Below are 22,470 nucleotides of genomic sequence, written 5' to 3' on the forward strand. Positions count from 1 at the left end.
TCCCCTCCCCAACACCCCTCCTCCTGCCCCCCCTCCTCCTGCTCCCCCTCCCCAACACCCCTCATCCTGCCCCCCCTCCCCAACACCCCTCCCCCCTCCCCACAGGGAGATGGGAGGATGTAAACAGGACACGCTGGGAACACTCAGCAGGTCGGGCAGCCTCTGTGGGGGTTTGTGGGAGGCAGCTAATAGAGAGCTACACCACACCGCCGCTACACTGACAGCAATGGAAACAGGCCCTTCGGCCCAGGTTTATTATTATCACCTGTACCGAGGTACAGTGACAAACTTTCTCTTGCATGTTATCTAATCAAAACCGATAATACCAAACATAAATCCAAGTACAAGAGTTAGTGCAAAGGGGAAGAGACGGTGGCGCAGCGGGTAGATCTGCTGCCTCACAGCGCCGGTGACCCGGGTTCCATCCTGACTACGGGTGCTGTCTGTACGGAGTTTGCACGTTCTCCCCGTGACCCGCGTGGGTTTTCTCCGGGTGCTCCGGTTTCCTCCCACAATCCAAAGACGTGCGGGTTTGTAGGTTAATTGGCTTCGGTAAATATTGTAAATTGTCCCTCGTGTGTGTGTAGGATAGTGTTAGTGTGCAGAGATCGCTGGTCAGTTCGGACTCGGTGGGCCGAAGGGCCTGTTTCTACACTGTATCTCTAAACTAAACCACTTTATTCAGTTGCATGATGATCCCAACCTCTGCACTCAATACCCTTCCCAATGAAGGAAGGCAAGTGTGGCGAACACCTTCTTCACAGCCGGGTCCACCTAATTTGGCACATTCTTTAGACTTTAGACACACTGAGCGCAAACAGGTCCCTCAGCCACCGAGTTTGCACCGACTTGTTGATCACCCCACACACTAGCGACAATTTACACAAGCTGATTAACCTACAAACCCGCACGTCTTTGGAGTGTGGGAGGAAACCGAAGCACCCGGAGAAAACCCACGCGGTCACAGGGAGAATGGGGTGGAAGATTGCAACCTTCACGTGGTCCGCCCTGGTTCGACTAATGCAATCAACTCGACGTGCACAAACGGAAGATCAAATAGAACAAGTTATCCAACAACGCTAGGCTGTGCACGCCACACGAAATAAGAAGTCAGGGAGAATGTACAAACTCCGTACAGACACCCGAAGTCAGGATCGAACCCGGCTCTCTGGCGCTGGGAGAACAAAGAAACAAATGTAGGTGCATGAGTGGCCAGCACCGCCATTCAATATGATCATGGCGGATCATTAAAATCAGTACCCCGTTCCTGCTTTTTTACCTTAGAGCTAAATCTAACTCTCTCTTGAAAATATCCAATTGGCCTCTACAGGATCTTCTACCGCTGCACCACCGTGCCACCGTGCCACAGTGCCACAGCCACCTTGCCACAGTGCCACAGCCACCTTGCCATCGTGCCACAGTGCCACCTTGCCATCGTGCCACAGTGCCACCTTGCCACAGTGCCACAGCCACCTTGCCACAGTGCCACCTTGCCATCGTGCCACAGCCACCTTGCCATCGTGCCACAGTGCCACAGCCACCTTGCCATCGTGCCACAGTGCCACAGCCACCTTGCCATCGTGCCACAGCCACCTTGCCATCGTGCCACAGTGCCACCTTGCCATCGTGCCACAGTGCCACAGCCACCTTGCCACAGTGCCACCTTGCCATCGTGCCACAGTGCCACAGCCACCTTGCCATCGTGCCACAGTGCCACAGCCACCTTGCCATCGTGCCACAGTGCCACCTTGCCATCGTGCCACAGTGCCACCTTGCCATCGTGCCACAGCCACCTTGCCACAGTGCCACAGTGCCACAGCCACCTTGCCACAGTGCCACAGCCACCTTGCCACAGTGCCACAGTGCCATCGTGCCACAGTGCCACAGCCACCTTGCCACCGTGCCACAGCCACCTTGCCACCGTGCCACAGTGCCACAGCCACCTTGCCACCGTGCCACAGTGCCATCGTGCCACAGCCACCTTGCCATCGTGCCACAGTGCCACCTTGCCATCGTGCCACAGTGCCACAGTGCCACAGCCACCTTGCCACAGTGCCACAGTGCCACAGCCACCTTGCCATCGTGCCACAGCCACCTTGCCACCGTGCCACAGTGCCATCGTGCCACAGTGCCACAGCCACCTTGCCACCGTGCCACAGCCACCTTGCCACCGTGCCACAGTGCCACAGCCACCTTGCCACCGTGCCACAGTGCCATCGTGCCACAGCCACCTTGCCACAGTGCCACAGCCACCTTGCCACCGTGCCACAGTGCCATCGTGCCACAGCCACCTTGCCACAGTGCCACAGCCACCTTGCCACCGTGCCACAGTGCCATCGTGCCACAGTGCCACAGCCACCTTGCCACCGTGCCACAGTGCCATCGTGCCACAGCCACCTTGCCATCGTGCCACAGCCACCTTGCCACAGCCACCTTGCCATCATGCCACAGTGCCAAAGCCACCTTGCCATCGTGCCACTATCACCTTGCCATCGTGCCACTATCACCTTGCCATCATGCCAGTGCCACAGTGCCACAGCCACCTTGCCATCGTGCCACAGCCACCTTGCCACAGCTACCTTGCCACAGCCACCTTGCCACAGTGCCACAGCCACCTTGCCACAGTGCCACAGCCACCTTGCCACAGTGCCACCTTGCCACAGTGCCACCTTGCCATCGTGCCAGTGCCACAGCCACCTTGCCACAGCCACCTTGCCACAGCCACCTTGCCACAGTGCCAGTCACCTTGCCACCGTGCCACCTTGCCATCGTGCCAGTGCCACAGCCACCTTGCCACAGTGCCACCTTGCCACCGTGCCACCTTGCCATCGTGCCACAGTGCCACCTTGCCATCGTGCCAGTGCCACAGCCACCTTGCCACAGTGCCACAGCCAGCTTGCCACAGTGCCACAGTGCCACCTTGCCATCGTGCCACAGTGCCACAGCCACCTTGCCACAGTGCCACAGCCACCTTGCCACAGTGCCACAGTGCCACAGCCACCTTGCCATCGTGCCACTATCACCTTGCCATCATGCCAGTGCCACAGTGCCACAGCCACCTTGCCATTGTGCCATCGTGCCACAGCCATCGTGCCACCTTGCCACAGTGCCATCGTGCCAGTGCCATCATGCCACCTTGCCACCTTGCCACAGTGCCATCGTGCCAGTGCCACCTTGCCACAGTGCTATCGTGCCACAGTGCCACCTTGCCACAGTGCCATTGTGACACAGCCACCTTGCCATCGTGCCACAGTGCCATCATGCCACAGCCACCTTGCCATCGTGCCACCTTGCCACAGTGCCACCTTGCCACAGTGCCATCGTGCCACCTTGCCACAGTGCCATCGTGCCACCTTGCCACAGTGCCATCGCCATCGTGCCACCTTGCCACAGTGCCATCGTGCCACCTTGCCACAGTGCCATCGTGCCACCTTGCCACGGTGCCATCGTGCCACAGCCACCTTGCCATCGTGCCATCATGCCACAGCCACCTTGCCATCATGCCACCTTGCCACAGTGCCACCTTGCCACAGTGCCATCGTGCCAGTGCCGTCGTGCCACCTTGCCATCGTGCCACAGTGCCATCGTGCCACAGTGCCACCTTGCCATCGTGCCACCTTGCCATCGTGCCACAGTGCCACCTTGCCACCTTGCCATCGTGCCACCGTGCCACCTTGCCATCGTGCCACCGTGCCACCTTGCCACCGTGCCACATTGCCATCGTGCCACCTTGCCACTGTGCCACCGTGCCACCTTGCCATCGTGCCACCTTGCCATCGTGCCACCTTGCCATTGTGCCACCGTGCCACCGTGCCACCTTGCCATCGTGCCACCGTGCCACCGTGCCACCTTGCCATCGTGCCACCTTGCCACCGTGCCACCTTGCCACCGTGCCATCGTGCCACAGTGCCACCTTGCCATCGTGCCACCTTGCCATCGTGCCACAGTGCCACCTTGCCATCTTGCCACAGACTAGTGCCATCTTGCCACAGTGCCATTGTGCCAGTGCCACCTTGCCACAGACAAGTGCCATCTTGCCACAGTCACCTTGCCACAGTGCCACCTTGCCACAGGAAGTGCCACCTTGCCACAGTGCCATTGTGCCACCGTGCCATCATGCCACCATGATAAAGAGAATGGTGCCCCCTCCACACCCAGATCTCTCGGTTCTGCAGCTCTCTCCACGGCTCCACCTGTTACTGTGCAAGTCCTGCCCTGGTCTCAGTTACATTCCACTGGCCCTTCCTTGGCCCACATTCCCAAACTGAAGGATGGAAGTGAAAGCTTTTCACTGTACCACATTACACCTGACAATGAACCAAACTGAAGCCAACTGTACGAGTTCTCGCTGTCAATTCCAATATCCTTCCTCACTGCCCACTGCACGACCAATTCTGGTGTCATCTACAAATCTACTAACAATGTAGACTTCAATGTCAACCAGGTGGTTAATGTATATAACAAACCACGACTCCTTCACTCAAGTCTCTAAAACCCCGCTGGTTATTTTTAAGTATGTCGTCTTGTCATATTTCGTAAGTAACATGATTAATAATCCACTTTTTGAAAGATGATATAAAAACAGCAACATTCCAAAATACTCTTTTCCTTGCAGTTCTAACCGTGGCTTTTAAACGTTTGTCTTTTAAGCAGATTGACCATCTAACTGGTTTTAATTGTGGCCCAGTTCAACAGCGTGTATTGGACAAAGCTAAATGATCACACGAGCAGCAGCTCAGATCCTTCCCCATCCAGTCAAACATGGTGCTAACCAGTCAGCGGAAAGACAATACATGATTATAATCGAGCCGTCCACAGTGTACAGATACAGGATAAAGGGAATAACGTTTAGTGCAAGGCAAAGTCCAGTAAAGTCCAATCAAAGATAGTCCGAGGATCACCAATGAGGTAGATGGGAGGTCAGGACCGCTCTCTAGTTGGTGAGAGGACGGTTCAGTTGCCTGATAACAGCCGGGAAGAAACTGTCCCTGAATCTGGAGGTGTGCGTTTGTTTTCACACTTCTGTACCTCTTGCCCGATGGGAGAGGGGAGAAGAGGGAGTGACCGGGGTGAGACTGGTCCTTGATGATGCTGCTGGCCTTGCCGAGGCAGCGTGAGGAGTCAATGGAAGGGAGGTTGGTTTGTATGATGGTCTGGGCTGTGTAAATGATGAAGGAGCTGACTTTCAGAGGTGAGGTGAGAGTGACTGCCCTGGATAGAGGCAGCGTTGCATCAGTAGTCAGGTCGAGTTTATTGAAATCTGCTCTAGAACGGTGCTGAACAGCTACAATGAGAATCTAGCGTGCAGTAACATCGCGGGCCCATACACTCACTCACTCACACAACACACAGAAACTTAAAGTGTGCAGAAACTAAACCTCTGCCCACTCGTTCATGATTCCCGTATCCTGGGAAAAAGTCTCTGTGCTCTACCCTGTCCTGAAAAATCAACATCAGTACAGATACTGGAGATGTAACATAAACAAACAGAAAATACTCAGCATGTCAGGCAGCGTCTGAAGAGATGCAGAGTGAACGTTTCGAATGTTCCAATTCCACTTTCACTCCTGGGCAGCAGCAATAATAGTAAGATTAAACGAGAACTTACCAGTTTGAAGTTTGATCTGTATTTAATGAGGAGTTACGATGAGGGATTACGTGAAGAACCCGCTCAGCACGCATGCGCGGCATACTTCAAAGCAGCGGTGTGGAATCACAGATAGACACAGTTATTGAAGTAAACATAGTAAAGACATTCACACATCAGTTTGTGAATTTGACCCATATTATTGAGGGTGGGAGCGGAGGGCAAGTAATCCCTCATCGTAACTCCTCATAAAATACAGATCAAACTTCAAACTGGTAAGTTCTCGTTTAATCTTACTATTTTACTTCGGAGTCACGCGAGTGATTCCGTGAAGATTTCAAAGCTCTGTGATTTCAAACCGTGTAACAGTTATTACTACATCACTGCCGAAGTCTTTGAGGGAGGAAGTGTGTTATCGTAATCAACCAATGAATCTGTTTTATGAAAAACAAAAACGGTATTTATTAACAATAACAACAAAAAGAAAATTGCTCCCCCGGGCTTAAATTAAATATTTGCAGACTGTAAAATTGTTTCTGCATATAACACAGGTTTTGCCAACGGCTTGTGATAAAAAGTCTTGAACGTGGTTTCCCTTGCCCATCCTGCTGTAGCCAGGATGTGGTCCATCGGCACGTTCATTCTTTCCGCCATTGACGTGGATGCTGCCCTGGTGGAGTGAGATTTATACAAGTTAGTGTCAATCCCGGTAGCTTTTAGCACCTGCTTGAGCCATCTCGCAATGGTTTGGCTCGTCACCCGACCATGAGGTTTTTTATGACTGACCCACAAGGCGTTTTCACTCCCTCGAATATTGTTAGTTGTGTCTATATAAGATAGTATGTGGGTCATGACACATAACCGTGGTTCTGGTGGGTAAGCCCGGAATATCACGACTGGACTAGGCGTTCCTGGCCTGCTCTGTTTGATCAGTCCCTGGATCATAAACGAGATCTGGTCTGGAGCTGTAATCATGTGGTCCAGTCGTAACCGATGTAGAGACTGGACCCTCTGTGCGGATACAAGTGCCATTAACATGAGCGTTTTGAGTGTCAATTGTTCCAGGCTGAGGGATCTGGCTGGTGGCCATCCCCTGAGGTAAGTCAGGACCTCACTGACATCCCATATATGGGTGTACCTTGGTTTAGGGGGGTTGGTATTGTAAATGCCTTTCATTAATTTTACCACCAGCGGGTGAGATCCCATGGCCTGTTGTCCTGGTGCTAATGTTAAGTAGGCAGACAGGGCACTTCTCGCTGTGTTGATGGCACTGTAGCTGAGTCCTTCTTCGTAGTGAAGTTTGGCCAGGAATTCCAGTACGTTGGTGACTGATGCAGTTGTGTAGGTGGTCCCTGTATCCAGGCAGTACTTTTCCCATTTTCTGATATTGGTCAAGTACTGTTTTTTGGTGGATGTTCGGAGGGATGCTGATATGGTGTTGACAGTTTGTTCTGATAATCCCAGTCCCAGCAATGGTCTGTTCAGAATCTGCAGCCCAGGAGTTTGATTTTTTCATGGCATGGGTGGCTTATGCCCGACACTGGGTGTTGTAATAATTCTGAGTCACTGGGAAATGTCATCGGAGTTCCAACAACCATGTCATGGAGTATCGGGAACCATGGCTGCGTAGGCCAGTCGGGTACTATCAAAATACCTGAAGCAGAGTCCATTTGTATTTTGCGTAGTACCCGACTAATGAGGCAGAAGGGAGGAAATGCATAGAAGAAGAAATTTCCCCAATCCAGCGCGAACGCATCTACCGCTGCTGCCTCAGGGTCTGGTTCCCAGGCGACATACATAGGTACCTGGTGATTTAGCCTTGATGCGAATAAATCGATATCTGGCGTGCCATATTGCTTGACAATTTTTGCAAATATTTTGGGGTTTAACATCCATTCGATGTTGTCATTAAATTTACGTGACCTGGTGTCAGCCACTGTATTTAGCTTATCTGGTAGGTAAGTTGCTGATAGCCAAATATGTCTTTCGACACACCATTGCCAAATTGTGTTAACCAACTTGTCGCATGATAACGATTTTATGCCGCCCATATGGTTAGTGTAGGTCACCACCGTAGTATTATCTATTTGTAACCGAACATGCAAGTGATGCATATTTGATGCATATGCTTTTAAACCATAGAAGGCACCCAACATCTCTAGATAATTTATGCCCAGTGTAAGTAGTAATGACGACTCAGGGTTAGTCCATCTACCACCTGTGCTGGATATGGCGTTAGTTGCTCCCCAGCCTTGAGCACTGGCATCTGTTTGGATAACTAGCGTAGGGTTAGTGATGATAATAGGGCTGAAACTATGCCAAACGTTTTCTGCCCACCACTGTAGTTCTGATATTGCTTCAGTGGGTAACTTCATGACACGATCATAATGACCTGCATGTCGTTTTAGTGCCTGTACCTTTGCTCTTTGTAAGTTTTGGTAGTGCAAAGGTCCGAATTGCGTAGCCGGAAATGCTGCTACCATTTTCCCAATTACTCTTGCTACTTGTCGAATAGTTGGTCGTTTGTTGACCATTAGATTGTTGCATGATTGTGCCAATGCAACAGTTTTGTCTCTTGGCAAAGTTACAGTCATATGGACTGAATTAATTGTGAAGCCCAAGTAGTCCATAGTTGTGGATGGCTTCAACTTAGATTTATCTGGATGTAAGACAAATCCCAAGGTTTCGAACAACTGTTTGGTAGCTGATACAGCTGACATAGTCAATTCCATGGTTTTGCTTACTATTAAGATATCATCAAGATATGCCATGACAATATGTTTTTGTCTTCTTAATATTGCCAAGGCTAGTTTTAGTATCTTGGTGAATAATCTTGGGGCTGATGTTAAGCCATTGGGTAATGCTTTAAACTGCCATCGCTGCCCCATCCAGGTAAACTTCAGGTATCTGCGATGATCCTTGTGAATAGGTACTGAATAGTAAGCATCTTTAAGATCAATGCTTGCCATGTAGTATCCTTTGGAAATTAATTGTTTGGCAGTAACAAACGTTTCTATTTTGAAATGTATATACTTAACAAACATATTTAGTGATGTTAAGTCAATGATGATGCGACATCCACCATCTTTTTTGGTTTTAGTGAATATATTTGATACAAATTCCAAGGGTTCATGTTTTGTTTTTTCAATGATACCCTTTGTAATTAGTCTCATCAGTTCAACTTGTCCCTCTCGTTTTTCTGTCACTGAGAGGGAAAATACCCTTTGGGGTAAATGTTGAACTGGTGGCAATTTACCTGTTATGAATTGTATTTTGTATCCACTAATGCCATTGAGTATATACTGATCACTCGTGATAGACTCCCATGCTGCTTTAAACTGGTGTAATCTCCCTCCTGTTAGTATTAAGCCCCTTCTTTCTATATTATTGTTATTTTTTGTTGTTTATTATTGTATGATTGTATGTATGACTGCAGGCACGAAATTTCGTTCAGACCATAAGGTCTGAATGACAATAAAGGTATTCAATTCAATTCAATATATGCTGGTAGGAACCAGACCCACCTACCTCCATGGTTATGGGTATTTCCTCTGGTTCCCGCCGGTCCCACGAGGCTTGCGTGTTGTCTGATGTGGCGTTGACGTTGGGGGGTGGCGCATTTTCCATGGGGTCCGCTCTGGGCCCTGGTCTAAAAAAGACTTACGGTGATAAAATGCGGACCCCGAGCTTTCACCAGTCCTATATGGTGGACGTCGACTGGTGGACGCGAAGGGGTGCTACCACTTGGTGTTTAGTGCTCTAGGTTTGCTCATCCCGTGCCCTGCCTTCATGAAACCGTGAGTTTTTGAGGCCTCGGCCATATCCTTCATTCGCTTAGGTAGGTCATTACCAAAGAGCAGTATGTCTGGCTCAGAGGCTGGGGTTTTGCACAGCCCCGCAAATTTAGGATTGATGGCAGGTTTTATTATTTCTTTACGCAGGTTGTTGATCTCAAATTGTGTATTACACAACAGCGCGAGAGTATCCCGTTGAGTGGTGGTCATCTCGGTGTTGTCCACGGAACGAGCAAACTAAGTGATGGCTGACGTCAGGAGCCTGAGGATCCGCTGCAGTATTAGCTCCTGGTGTCGGATGTTTGGCCCAACGTGCCCCCAGATTTGGCTGTTTACAGCTAGCACTTTGAGGGACTCACAGTTCTCCGGCGCTGTATAAGTTTCCAAAGCATCATTGACCACCTGCTCCTGTAGAGCCCTGTTGGAGAGGTGGTTGATGCTGGCCGCTAGTTTGGCTTCTAACGCTCTTCCTGCACGTGGGGTTGCCACGTAGCGGTCCACTAAACCAAGCAGCTCTTCCTGTTCCTGCACCCCTTGCATACTCCCGAGATCTTCAGCCATCGTCCCCTCTTCTTGACCAGCCCAGTCCTGGTCACCAAAGCTATCCTCTGGAAAGGAGGAAGCAATGGACAGTGCACAAGGCACTGTGGAGGGAGTGCCTGACCTCCCTCTGCGAGAGCGCCCCGCCTGGGGCGCACCTCGCTGGAGCACCTGCTCCAAGAGCCGCTCCACGCCTGGGTGGAGAGACGTCCCCGTCCGACGTGTTGGAAACCACCGGCCGGACGCTCTTTCTGGTAGCTTTCCCTCCAGCCCGCTGCTCAGGCGCTAGCGGAGCTGGGCTCGGCACGGTGCCGGGATAGCGGAGCGCTCGGTTAGCGTTCCTACCGCCTGTTGCTGCCCCCCCCTGATGGAACGCTCCTCTGGTGGAGTCGAACGGGGGACAGATTTCTTTGAGGGTCTTGTCTTTGGTGTAGTCATTTCTGAAAGAGAAATCAGACAGCTCTTCTTTGGTAAGTAAAGCCAACCTCAGTTCACTTACCTGACGGTCCGTCTTTTAAATTGCAGCGGGAGCGCCTGACTCCCGCTGTAGCCGCTTGTTGCACTGCTGGCGTAATGCCGCGCATGCGTGCTGAGCGGGTTCTTCACGGAATCACTCACGTGACTCCGAAGTAAAATTGTGTGCGGTTAATTCTCACCTCTGCCAGCCTCAGCCACGTGGACGGCACAGTGGCGCAGCGGGTAGAACCGCTGCCTCACAGCTCCAGGGACGTAGGTTCGATCCCAGGCTCCGGCGCTCTCTCTGAGACCGTGTGGGTTCCCCCGCACACTCCGGTTTATCAAAGACATGCAATTGGTTGCTGATAATTCACCCCAGAGGTGACTGAGGGATAGAATCTGGGGGGGGGGGGGATTACTGGTTCAATAAATGGGTGGTTGATGGATAGCACTAACTCAGTGGGCCAAAGGGCCTGTTTTCCTGCTATATGAGTCTATCTATGGCACCACTCTGTTAAACAAGGTTTGATTTAGTTTAGTTTAGAGATAGTGTGGCAACAGGCCCTTCGGCCCACGGAGTACGCACCAACCAGCGACTACCCATACACTATTTCTATCTTACACACTAGGGAGAAGTTACAGAAACCAATGAAACTACAAACATGCTGAACTTTATCATGTGAGATGAAGTTGCCACACATTAGGATAGCAGTAACAGGATCGGTCCGAGTCAGCATGGATTTACGAAGGGGAAATCTTGCTTGACTAATCTTCTGGAATTTTTTCAGGATGTAACTAGGAAAATGAACAAGGGAGAGCCAGTGGATGTAGTGGACCTGGACTTTCAGAAAGCCTTTGATAAGGTCCTGCAATAGTGGGCAAAATGAGGGCACATGGTATTGGGGGTAGAGTGCTGACATGGATAGAGAAGTGGTTGGCAGTCAGGAAACAAAGAGTAGGGAATAACGGGTCCCTTTCAGAATGGCAGGCAGTGACTAGTGGGGTACCGCAAGGCTCGGTGCTGGGACCGCAGCTATTTACAATATACATTAATGATTTGGATGAAGGGATTCAAAGTAACATTAGCAAATTTGCAGATGACACAAAGCTGGGTGGCAGTGTGAACTGCAGGTACAGCAGGCAGTGAAGAAAGCGAATGGCATGTTGGCCTTTATAACAAGAGGAGTCGAGTATAGGAACAAAGAGGTCCTTCTGCAGTTGTACAGAGCCCTAATGAGACGACACCTGGAGTATTGTGTGCAGTTTTGGTCTCCCAATTTGAGGAAGGACATTCTTGTTATTGAGGGAGTACAGCGTAGGTTTACAAGGTTAATTCCCAGGATGGTGGGACTGTCATATGCAGAGAGAATAGGATCTTATTGAAACATATAAAATTGTTAAGGGTTTGGACACGCTAGAGGAACGAAACATGTTCCCGATGTTGGGGGAGTCCAGAACCAGGCGCCACAGTTTAAGAATAAGGGGTAAGCCATTTAGAACGGAGATGAGGAAACACTTTTTCACACAGAGAGTTGTTAGTCTGTGGAATTCTCTGCGTCTGAGGCCGGTTCTCTGGATACTTTCAAGAGAGAGTTAGATAGCGCTTTTAAAGATAGTGGAGTCAGGGGATATGGGGAGAAGGCAGGAACGGGGTACTGTTTGTGGATGATCAGCCATGATCACATTGAATGGCGCAAAGGGCCGAATGGCCCACTCCTGCACCTATTGTCTATCGTCACCCAGAGAACACACATAGTTGCAAAGGGAATGTACAAACTCCACACAGAGAGCATCCATGGACATGATCAAACCCGGGTCTGCCTCGCTGTCAGGCAGCAACTCTACCGCTGCCCACTGTGCCGTCCATAGGGATTTACAGCCTCACAAAGAGTTAATTATGTTCCCTGGGGAGGAAGGGGAGTGGAGGGCCGGAAACAGAAGACGCCCCTTCAATTAAACAGTGCTTCTGTTATGCCGACTGGCTTTTGCCTCTGTTTCGGTACACATAGTTATCCTTCATGTCTGGGCACAAAACCCACCCGCATGGACCAGATAGCCATCTGCAGAGCCACAAACCAGGCTGTGAGCTCAACAATGGGAGCAGAGATTTAACGAGGGGTGGGCGGGCTGGGCTGCCTGCCGATCGATCGTTAGTCCAGGGAGGGAGGTGGGGGGTAGTTAGAGATTCCACAAACGATCATTACTGGACGCAATCACAAACAGAACTCAAATACACCTCTACTTCCTGGGAAATCCAAGGACATTGTCGACCAATGTGGGCGGCACAGTGGCAGCGGGTAGAGCTGCTGCCTCACAGAGCCGGGCTCCATCCTGCCCTCGAGTGCTGTCTGTGTGGAGTTTGCACATTCTCCCTGTGGTTTTCTCCGGGTGCTCCGGTTTCCTCCCACGTCCCAAAGACGTGCGGGTTTGTAGGTTAATTGGCCCTCTGTAAATTGTCTTTAGTTTGTAGGGAGTGGATGCAAAGGTGGGAAAACATGGTGCGAGCAGGTGATCGTTGGTCAGCGTGGATTCAATGGGTCAAAGAGTCTGTTTCCACGCTGTATCTCTCTCAACAACAAACTCTAAATGCTAGCAATTGTTTCTTTTGTGTACAGACATGTTGCATCACAGCCTGGTTCAACGACTCAAACACCTAGCAACCCTGGGAGTGGTCAACACTGCCCGGTCCATCACAGTACTGACCTCCCCACCATCGAAGGTCCATCACAGTACTGACCTCCCCACCATCGAAGGTCCATCACAGTACTGACCTCCCCACCATCGAAGGTCCATCACAGTACTGACCCCCCCACCATCGAAGGTCCATCACAGTACTGACCTCCCCACCATCGAAGGTCCATCACAGTACTGACCCCCCACCATCGAAGGTCCATCACAGTACTGACCTCCCCACCATCGAAGGTCCATCACAGTACTGACCTCCCCACCATCGAAGGTCCATCACAGTACTGACCCCCCCCACCATCGAAGGTCCATCACAGTACTGACCCCTCCACCATCGAAGGTCCATCACAGTACTGACCCCCCCACCATCGAAGGTCCAGCACAGTACTGACCCCCCCACCATCGAAGGTCCATCACAGTACTGACCCCCCCACCATCGAAGGTCCATCACAGTACTGACCCCCCCACCATCGAAGGTCCATCACAGTACTGACCCCCCCACCATCGAAGGTCCATCACAGTACTGACCCCCCCACCATCGAAGGTCCATCACAGTACTGACCTCCCCACCATCGAAGGGATCTACAGGAGTCGCTGCCTCAAAAAGGCAGCCAGCATCATCAGAGACCCACACCACCCTGGCCACGCTCTCATCTCGCTGCTACCATCGGGAAGAAGGTACAGGAGCCTGAAAACCGTGACCTTCAGGTTCAAGAACAGCTTCTTCCCTGCAACTATCAGACCTTTAAACTACAATCTCCGAATAAGCTCCAAACTGGCTGCTATCAGCAGGAGGAAGGTTCAGGATCTTCAAGAACCTCCCGGATCAAGAAAAGCCCAAACACATCAGGCTGTTGAACACTGCACAACATTAACCTCAGCAACCACCATCTTTGATGGTGTGTGTGTGTGTGTGTGTGTGTGGTTGCACTACGGGACATCAGTGGAACAGTATTACAGTTACCTCGTGTATCGGCCATTACTATACATTTATCTGTGTGTTATTGTGTTTACAGAGCTGCAAAGCTGGGGCCTATATGAATTTCAGTTATATTCTGAAAATCTACAACCTAGGAATTCTAAAATTCCTACAACCATTTGCTCTGGTATTTAATTTAATTCACATGTTTAATCAATAATGTTTTATTATTAATGTTTAATGTTTTATGTGTCATTCCTAACTGTCACTGTATGTCATGTTGTCACTTGCGGGCGGAGCACCAAGGCAAATTCCTTGTATGTGAATACTTGGCCAATAATCTTATTCATTCATTCATTAGTACATGTAGCAATTAAACACACTTGACTGTCCTATCCCACAAACAGCTTCCTTAAAGGCTGTGGCTGCCCTCAGGAGTCTGACGGTGAGACTGGAGAAGCAAACTAGTGATCTATGCAGAAGCAGAAGCCTTGTACGAGGAGCTGCGTGTGTAGACCAGAACAAGGATGGACTCTTACAGATATTGGAGTCAGGGGATATGGGGAGAAGGCAGGAACTGATTGGGGATGATCAGCCAAGATCACATTGAATGGCAGTGCAGGCTCGAAGGGCCGAATGGCCTACTCCTGCACCTATTGTCTATTGGCCCTGGTGTGAAACACACCAAGTTTAACTATCAGGGACATTGTGGGCCGAAGGGCCTGTTCCTGTGTTATTATCTGTACATGGAGCATCTCTCAGCTGGGGCTGTGGTCACTTGGTGATGTGTTTGCGTTGCCATTGCTGACAGGGACAGTGTGCTGAGACATTTGATGCACACAAAGCTGCAGCCTGGGGTAAATACTCAAACATCGATGTAAACAGCTTGTGTGCTTCTGGACAACAGATTCACATCAAAGCTGGTGAGCATGAGGGGACTCGCTCCACATCCAACTGTGATGCGGCTTCAATAGGTTCTAGCAGCAGAATCAGGCCTTTCGGCCCATCGAGTCTACTCCGCCAATCAATCATGGCTGATCTATCTCTCCCTCATAACCCCATTCTCCTGTCTTCTCCCCATAACCCCTGACACCCGTACAAATCAAGAATCTATCTCTGCTGAGGAAATATCCACTGACTTGTGGCCTCCACAGCCGTCGGTGGCAAAGAATTCCACAGATTCACCACCCTCTGACTAAAGAAATACCACCTCATCTCCTTCCTTGGTGCAGGAGTAGGCCATTCGGCCCTTCGAGCCAGCATGATTCAATGTGATCATGGCTGATCATCCCCAATCAGTACCCCGTTCCTGCCTTCTCCCCATATCCCCTGACTCTGCTATCTTTAAGAGCTCTATCTAGCTCTCTCTTGAAAGTATCCAGAGAACCTGCCTCCACCGCCCTCTGAGGGAGAGAATTCCACAGACTCACAACTCTCTGTGAGAAAAAGTGTTTTACTCGTCTCCGTTCTTAGTGGCTTACCCCTTATTCTTAAACTGAATATTAAGATGAAGGATGATGGGGTGAGCAGGGAAGGAAGTGTCCTTCAACACAGGTTCAGGCACACAGTGAGCTTTGATGTACTTTACGTTAACGAGATTGTGATATTAATAGAAAACTTACATCTGGTAAAGAACAGAGAATTCCAGCTGTCACGTTAAAATATGTCTTTAAGTTTAGAACAAAGCAGCAAATGATATCACAAAACATGTAATTAGCAAATTCTATTTTAATTCCTGATGCCACTAACCCTTCAGCAAAGCTGACTTTTACTCTACTTTAGACTTTAGAGACAGCGCAGAAACAGGCCCTTCAGCCCACCGAGTCCGCGCCGACCAGCGATCACCCATACACTAACCTGCGCACACTAGGGTCGGGCCCTTCTCCAGACTGATGAAGTGGGGGAAGAAAGCTGGGGGCAGGATAAAGCCTGCAAGTGATAGGTGGATACAGGCAAGAGGGGTGATTAACAAATGGTGGGCAAAGGCCAGGGGGGAAAGTGAGTGTGAGTCAGGACATCGTTGCAGACAATAGACAAAAGGTGCAGGAGTAGGCCATTCAGCCCTTCGAGCCTGCACCGCAGACCAGGGGAGCAGTGAGAGAGAGCCTCACAGAACTCCCGTCTGAGAGATGAGGAGAACCGTTTCAAAGTTGGCAACCCTTGAGGAGATTTCGCTGTAGAGCAGTCAAATGTAGGCACAATGAGCTACAGATACTGGTTTACACCAAAGATAGACACAATGTGCTGGAATAACTCAGCGGATCAGGCAGCATCTGTGGAGAACATGGATAGGTGACGTTGTGAACATGGATAGGCCCAGTGCAAATTGGAAGAACAGCACCTTATATTTCGCTTGGGCAGTTTACACCCCAGCGGTATGAACAATGACTTCTCTAACATCAGGTAGCCCTTGGTTTCTCTCTCCATCCCCTCCCCCTTCCCAGTTCTCCCATTAGTCTTACTGTCTCCACCTACATTCTATCTTTGTCCCGCCCCCTCCCCTGACATCAGTCGGAAGAAGGGTCTCGACCCGAAACATCACCCATTCCTTCTCTCCAGAGATGCTGCCTGTCCCGCTGAGTTACTCCAGCATTTTGTGTCCAAGGGATAGGTGGATACACTAAGTGATAGGTGGATACAATAAGTGATAGGTGGATACACTAAGTGATAGGTGGGTACAATAAGTGATAGGTGGGTACACTAAGTGATAGGTGGATACAGTAAGTGATAGGTGGATACAGTAAGCGATAGGTGGATACAGGAGGGGTTTCCGTCTCATCCCTGCACATTTCTTCCTTGAATCTCCGAAAGGTTTCTCTCACTCAGAGTGGTGGTGGGAATATGGAACGAGCTGCCAGAAGAGGTCATTGAGGCAGCTACATAATAACATTTCCAAGTTATCTAGAGCGGTACATGGGTGTGAAAGGTTTAGAGGGATATGGGCCAAAACGCACAGCATGTGGGTCTAGTGTAGATGGGGCATCTTGGTTGGTATGGACGACTTGGGCCGAAGGGCCAGTTTCTGTGCTGTTCGACTATGTCTACAAGGTGAGAGGAAAACCGGGAGTAATTATGATATTGACTTTTCCCCCAGTTGTGCGACTCGGGCTGAAGATTAAATGATTGTTCAGTTGACTGAACTTCCACAAAAGCAAAAACCATTTCCCATTCTCTCTGAAGTTTGCTCCCATCGGCTAAAGTTCAAGTGACGTTGTAAATGTGGCACGAACATTGTGTGTAATGGTTTTCCCTTTGAGTCATTGACCACTGATGTTTAGATTGTGCGCGAGTGATTTAGTGAGAGAGCTGTGCGGATATTGTAAACTGTGTCATTCCAGCGTGGAGATCTGGGAAACAATTCCCAAAACGTAAAGCTGAGACACGCAAAACTATGTTACACTGAGCCGAACTCCACTTTAATTATTTTTAATGAGCATGTCTACATTTCCATCTGGTGGTTGTTTTTGTCTGATGCGATGATCGATAAATTTACCACTAAATTCCCCAGGATGTCTGGAAAAACGCAGATGGAATGAGTTGCATCCCCCTTCCTCAACTGAGACGTGTGGGTCGGCGGGTCTACTGAAGCCACCTCTGGGCACAATGGAGGCAATCCCAATGTGACAAGATGGTGCCCAAAACAGGCGACTCTCTGTGGCTGGTCCCAGAAGGCCAGGATAGAGTGGATGTGGAGAGGATGTTTCCACCAGTGGGAGAGTCTAGGACACGAGGGCACAGCCTCAGGATTAAAGGACGCTCCTGTAGGAAGGAGATGTAGAGGAATTTCTTTAGAGCGTGGTGAATCTGTGGAATTCATTACCACAGACGGTTGTGGAGGCCACAAGTCAGTGGATATATTTAAGGCAGAGAAAGCTAGATTCTTGATTAGTGCGGGTGTCAGGGGTTATGGGGAGAAGGCAGGAGAATGGGGTTAGGAGGGAGAGATAGATCAGCCATGATTGAATGGCGGAGTAGACTTGATGAGCCGAATGGCCTAATTCTGCTCCTATCACTTATGAACATAAGTGGTTCTGCTATCATTCATTAGAGCTCTAGGGGCTAGTGAAATCAAGGGATATGGGGAGAAGGCAGGCACGGGTTATTAATTGGGGACGATCAGCCATGATCACAATGAATGGCGGTGCTGGCTCGAAGGGCCGAATGGCTTCCGCCTGCACCTATTATCTATGTTTCTATTACAATCATTGCACTCTTGTAAACGTCTAATCCAACAGCACTAAATGTTGTTCCCTTTATCCTGTAACTGTACACAGTGGACAGCTCGATTGCAACCACCAGCAGTCTCTTCGCTGACTGGATAACACACAACACAAAGACTTTTCACTGTACCTCGGTGAACTAAACCAGTCCCAAACAGAGTCACAGGGAGATACAACAGGGAAATAGGCCCACCGGGTACCGTGCTAACCATCAACCACCCATTTACACAGACCCCATGTTATTCTCACCAACTCTTCCTAGAGTCTCACAACTTCAAAGACCCAGGTTCAATCCCGACATCTGGGACTGTCTGTGTGGAGTTTGCACGTTCTCCCTGTGACCGCATGCTCCGGTTTCCTGCCCACATCCTGAAGACGTAAGGGGTGGGGAGGGGGGGGGGGGTTAATGGGTGTGGGGGGGGTTAACGGGCGGCTGTAAATTGTCCCCCAGTGTGTGGGTGAAGGGTGGAATGTGGGGGGAGTTGGTGGGGGGAGTGTAGATTAGATCAGTGTAGATGGGTGGTTGAGGGTCTTGAGGTTGAGGCCTGTTCCTGGGCTGCATGATTCAATGACTTTGAGATGAAGGAAGTATCGTTACAAATCTACAAATCAGGAGTGAAATCAGAAAAACAAGGGTGATTGGGAAGGTGGAATGTTCTCAAAAGACTGGGACGTTGGAAGTATTTGGTTCTTTCAACCCCAATAGATTTTTTGTGATTAAATGTATCAGAGGGTTAACACCTTAAGTGGATGTGCCAAACCATGGGCTAGGCAGGATCTTCCTGTTTCTTTGCTCCTGTCACAGAGATCATTGGTGGCGTGATCTATCGAGGATATCCCAAGAGACAGCAGACACTGGAATCTCAAGCAAAATACAAAGCCAGGTGGAATTCAGCACGCCATCAGCATCTGTAGAGGGAATGGACACAACTGAAGTAGGGTCCTGACCTGAAATACCACCTCTCCAGTCTGTAGAGGTTCCCCCAGCTGAAACGTCATTTCCCTGCACAGATGCTGCCTGACCAATAGACAATAGGTGCAGGAGTAGGCCATTCGGCCCTTCGAGCCAGCACCACCATTCAATGTGATCATGGCTGATCATCCCCAATCATTATCCCGTTCCTGCCTTCTCCCCATATCCCCTGACTCCGCTATTTTTAAGAGCCCTATCTAGCTCTCTCTTGAAAGCATCCAGAGAACCTGCCTCCACCGCCCTCTGTGGCAGAGAATTCCACAGACTCACAACTCTCTGTGAGAAAAAGTGTTTCCTCATCTCCATTCTAAATGGCTTACCTCTTATTCTTAAACTGTGGCCCCTGGTTCTGGACTCCCCCAACATCGGGAACATGTTTCTTGCCTCTAGTGTGTTCAAGCCCTTAACAATTTTATATGTTTCAATGAGATACCCTCTCATCCTTTCAAACTCCAGAGTGTTCAAGCCCAGCTGCTCCATTCTCTCAGCATATGACAGTCCCGCCATCCCGGGAATTAACCTTGTAACCGAGACCAGCCGAGGGTGCCCACAGTACTTTGTGCTTTGCTTGGAAAAGGATATCAGTGGGAGAGAGCAAGGAGAGCAAGACTCGGAAGATGATAGGTGGAGAGGGGGTTGCCCCATGTGTTAACACTGAGTTACTCGAGAAAGAATGGGAAGAGACAGGAATGTGTTCATGTGCGTGTTTTACTATTCCACTGTCACAAGAGTCTCACTGTTTACGTTGAAACTTCCAAGTTGGAAGTTGGGCTTTAAAGCAAGCACTGCTAATCAGTCACCCACTCTCTAGATACTAACCACACAACAAAACCAATATGCCACCATGTATCTGGCCCATGCTTCCTGTTCACAAGTACACATCAAACTCAGGCTCACACAACAATGTCAGGACACGAACCAGAGTCGACGTCAGAAAAGGAAATACAGGTGCATCAATAACAGGACAGATTATAGGGTAAAAGTCCACCTGCAACTCAGATCAGGGCAGTCTCATCACCTTGTAACTTCTCATGTAAGAATTTCATTCTTCCCTTTCAGGATGCATGACAATAAAATACTCAACGTCTCGACTTCCTTACAAGATTGAAGACATTCAGTATGTCAACAAATACTCTCCTGGCCGTCTACAGATGTACAATAGAGAGTATATTGACTGGTTGCATCATGACCTGGTTCCGCAACTCGAATGCCCAGGAACCTAAATGATTGTACAAAGTGGTGAACAATGTCCGCGTCCATCACAGGTACTGACCTCCCCACCATCGAAGGTCCATCACAGTACTGACCTCCCCACCATCGAAGGTCCATCACAGTACTGACCCCCCCACCATCGAAGGTCCATCACAGTACTGACCTCCCCACCATCGAAGGTCCATCACAGTACTGACCTCCCCACCATCGAAGGCCCATCACAGTACTGACCCCCCCACCATCGAAGGGATCTACAGGAGTCGCTGCCTCAAAAAGGCAGCCAGCATCATCAGAGACCCACACCCACCCTGGCCACGCTCTCATCTCGCTGCTACCATGGGGAAGAAGGTTCAGGAGCCTGAAAACCGTGACCTCCAGGTTCAAGAACAGCTTCTTCCCTACAACCATCAGTCCATTAAACATTACAACCTTCAAATAAGCTCCAAACGACATTGACTTGGGACATTGTTATTATTGTTTGTGTATTTCTATACTGAACATTTTTTATTGTTCATTATGGTGTTTACTGAGTACTATATTTAGTTATCTGTGGAGAGACGGAAGCTCTCTGGCTCTGCAGAGAGTCATCAATACAGCCCAGAAGGTCACCAACACACACCTGCCGGCCCTGGAAGAGATCTATAACTCTCGTTGCCTGCGGAAGGCATCACGCATTCTAAAGGACTCATCTCATCCCGCACATCACTTGTTTGCCCTCTGCCCTCAGGAAAGCGTTACAGGCCCATCAAATCACACCCCACAAGATTAACCAACAGCTTCTACCCCAGTATCATCAAGGACCCACACCATCCTGGCCACACATTCATCTCCCTGCTACCTTCAGGTAGAAGGTACAGGAGCCTGAAGACTGCAACAACCAGGTTCAGGAATAGCTACTTCCCCACAGCCATCAGGCTATTAAACTTGGCTCGGACAAAACTATGAACATTAATAACCCATTATCTGTTATTTGCACTTTATCAGTTTATTTATTCATGTGTGTATATATTTATATAATGTTCTATGGACACACTGATCTGTTCTGTATTCATGCCTACTGTGTTCTGTTGTGCTGAAGCAAAGCAAGAATTTCATTGTCCTATCTGGGACACATGACAATAAACTCTCTTGAATCTTGAAATATTGCACATTATGACTTGACAATGTTTTTCTTGCCGTTATTATTTGTTGTTATTATTTATCTGAAACGTTTGGAAGCTCCGCTCGGGACAGCGCGCCTAAAGTTTCCGTTGTATGTATTTACAATGACAATAAAGTGTATTATTATTCTGATGTGTATTCTTCTTCTTATTATTATTATTATATCTGTTGTGCTGCTGCAAGTAAGAATTTCATTGTTCCACTTCAGGGCATATGACAATAAAACACTCTTCATTCTTGAGAGGTAGGGACTCTTGAACATTGACTTCTCCAATTTCAGGTAGTCCCTGCTTTCTCCTCCCCTTCCCAGCTCTCCCTCAGCCCACTGACTCCACCTCTTCCTTTCTTCTTCCCGCCCCCCCCACACCCCCACCCTCACATCAGTCTGAAGAAGTGTCTCGACCCGAAACGTCGCCAGTGTAGTTGAGTGGTTGACGGTCGGCACGGACTTGATGGGCCCAAGGGCTTGTTGCCGTGTGACACAACTGGATGAAGTTAGCAGTGAAAGTTTTGAACGGTTTCAGAGTACAAAGCTTCTGCAGGTTTTTGATGATCAGCTTGTTTTTACTTTGCTGAGAGTATTACAAAGAAACGTGAAGTGACCCGGCTGACTGTAAAACCAGCCTGCGGTTTTGTTGTTTTCCCCAGAGGATCAGAAGCTGGGAAACTCATCAAGTGAAAGAATGTTATTAACTCTTGCACGCAGAAATGGGACAGAGGGGAAATCATTGTCTCTCTGTCCACATTCAGGACTGTGTCATTAATATCCCTTTAGCCAGACTCAATCGCTTGGCCTCAATCACACAAACCAACCTCGCTTCCATCGACTCCATCTACACCTCACGCTGCCTCGGCAAGGCCAGCAGCATCATCAAGGACCAGTCTCACCCCGGTCACTCCCCTCTTCTCCCCTCTCCCATCGG

The sequence above is a fragment of the Amblyraja radiata genome, chromosome 10, assembly GCF_010909765.2.
Source record: "Amblyraja radiata isolate CabotCenter1 chromosome 10, sAmbRad1.1.pri, whole genome shotgun sequence".
NCBI lineage: Eukaryota > Metazoa > Chordata > Chondrichthyes > Rajiformes > Rajidae > Amblyraja > Amblyraja radiata.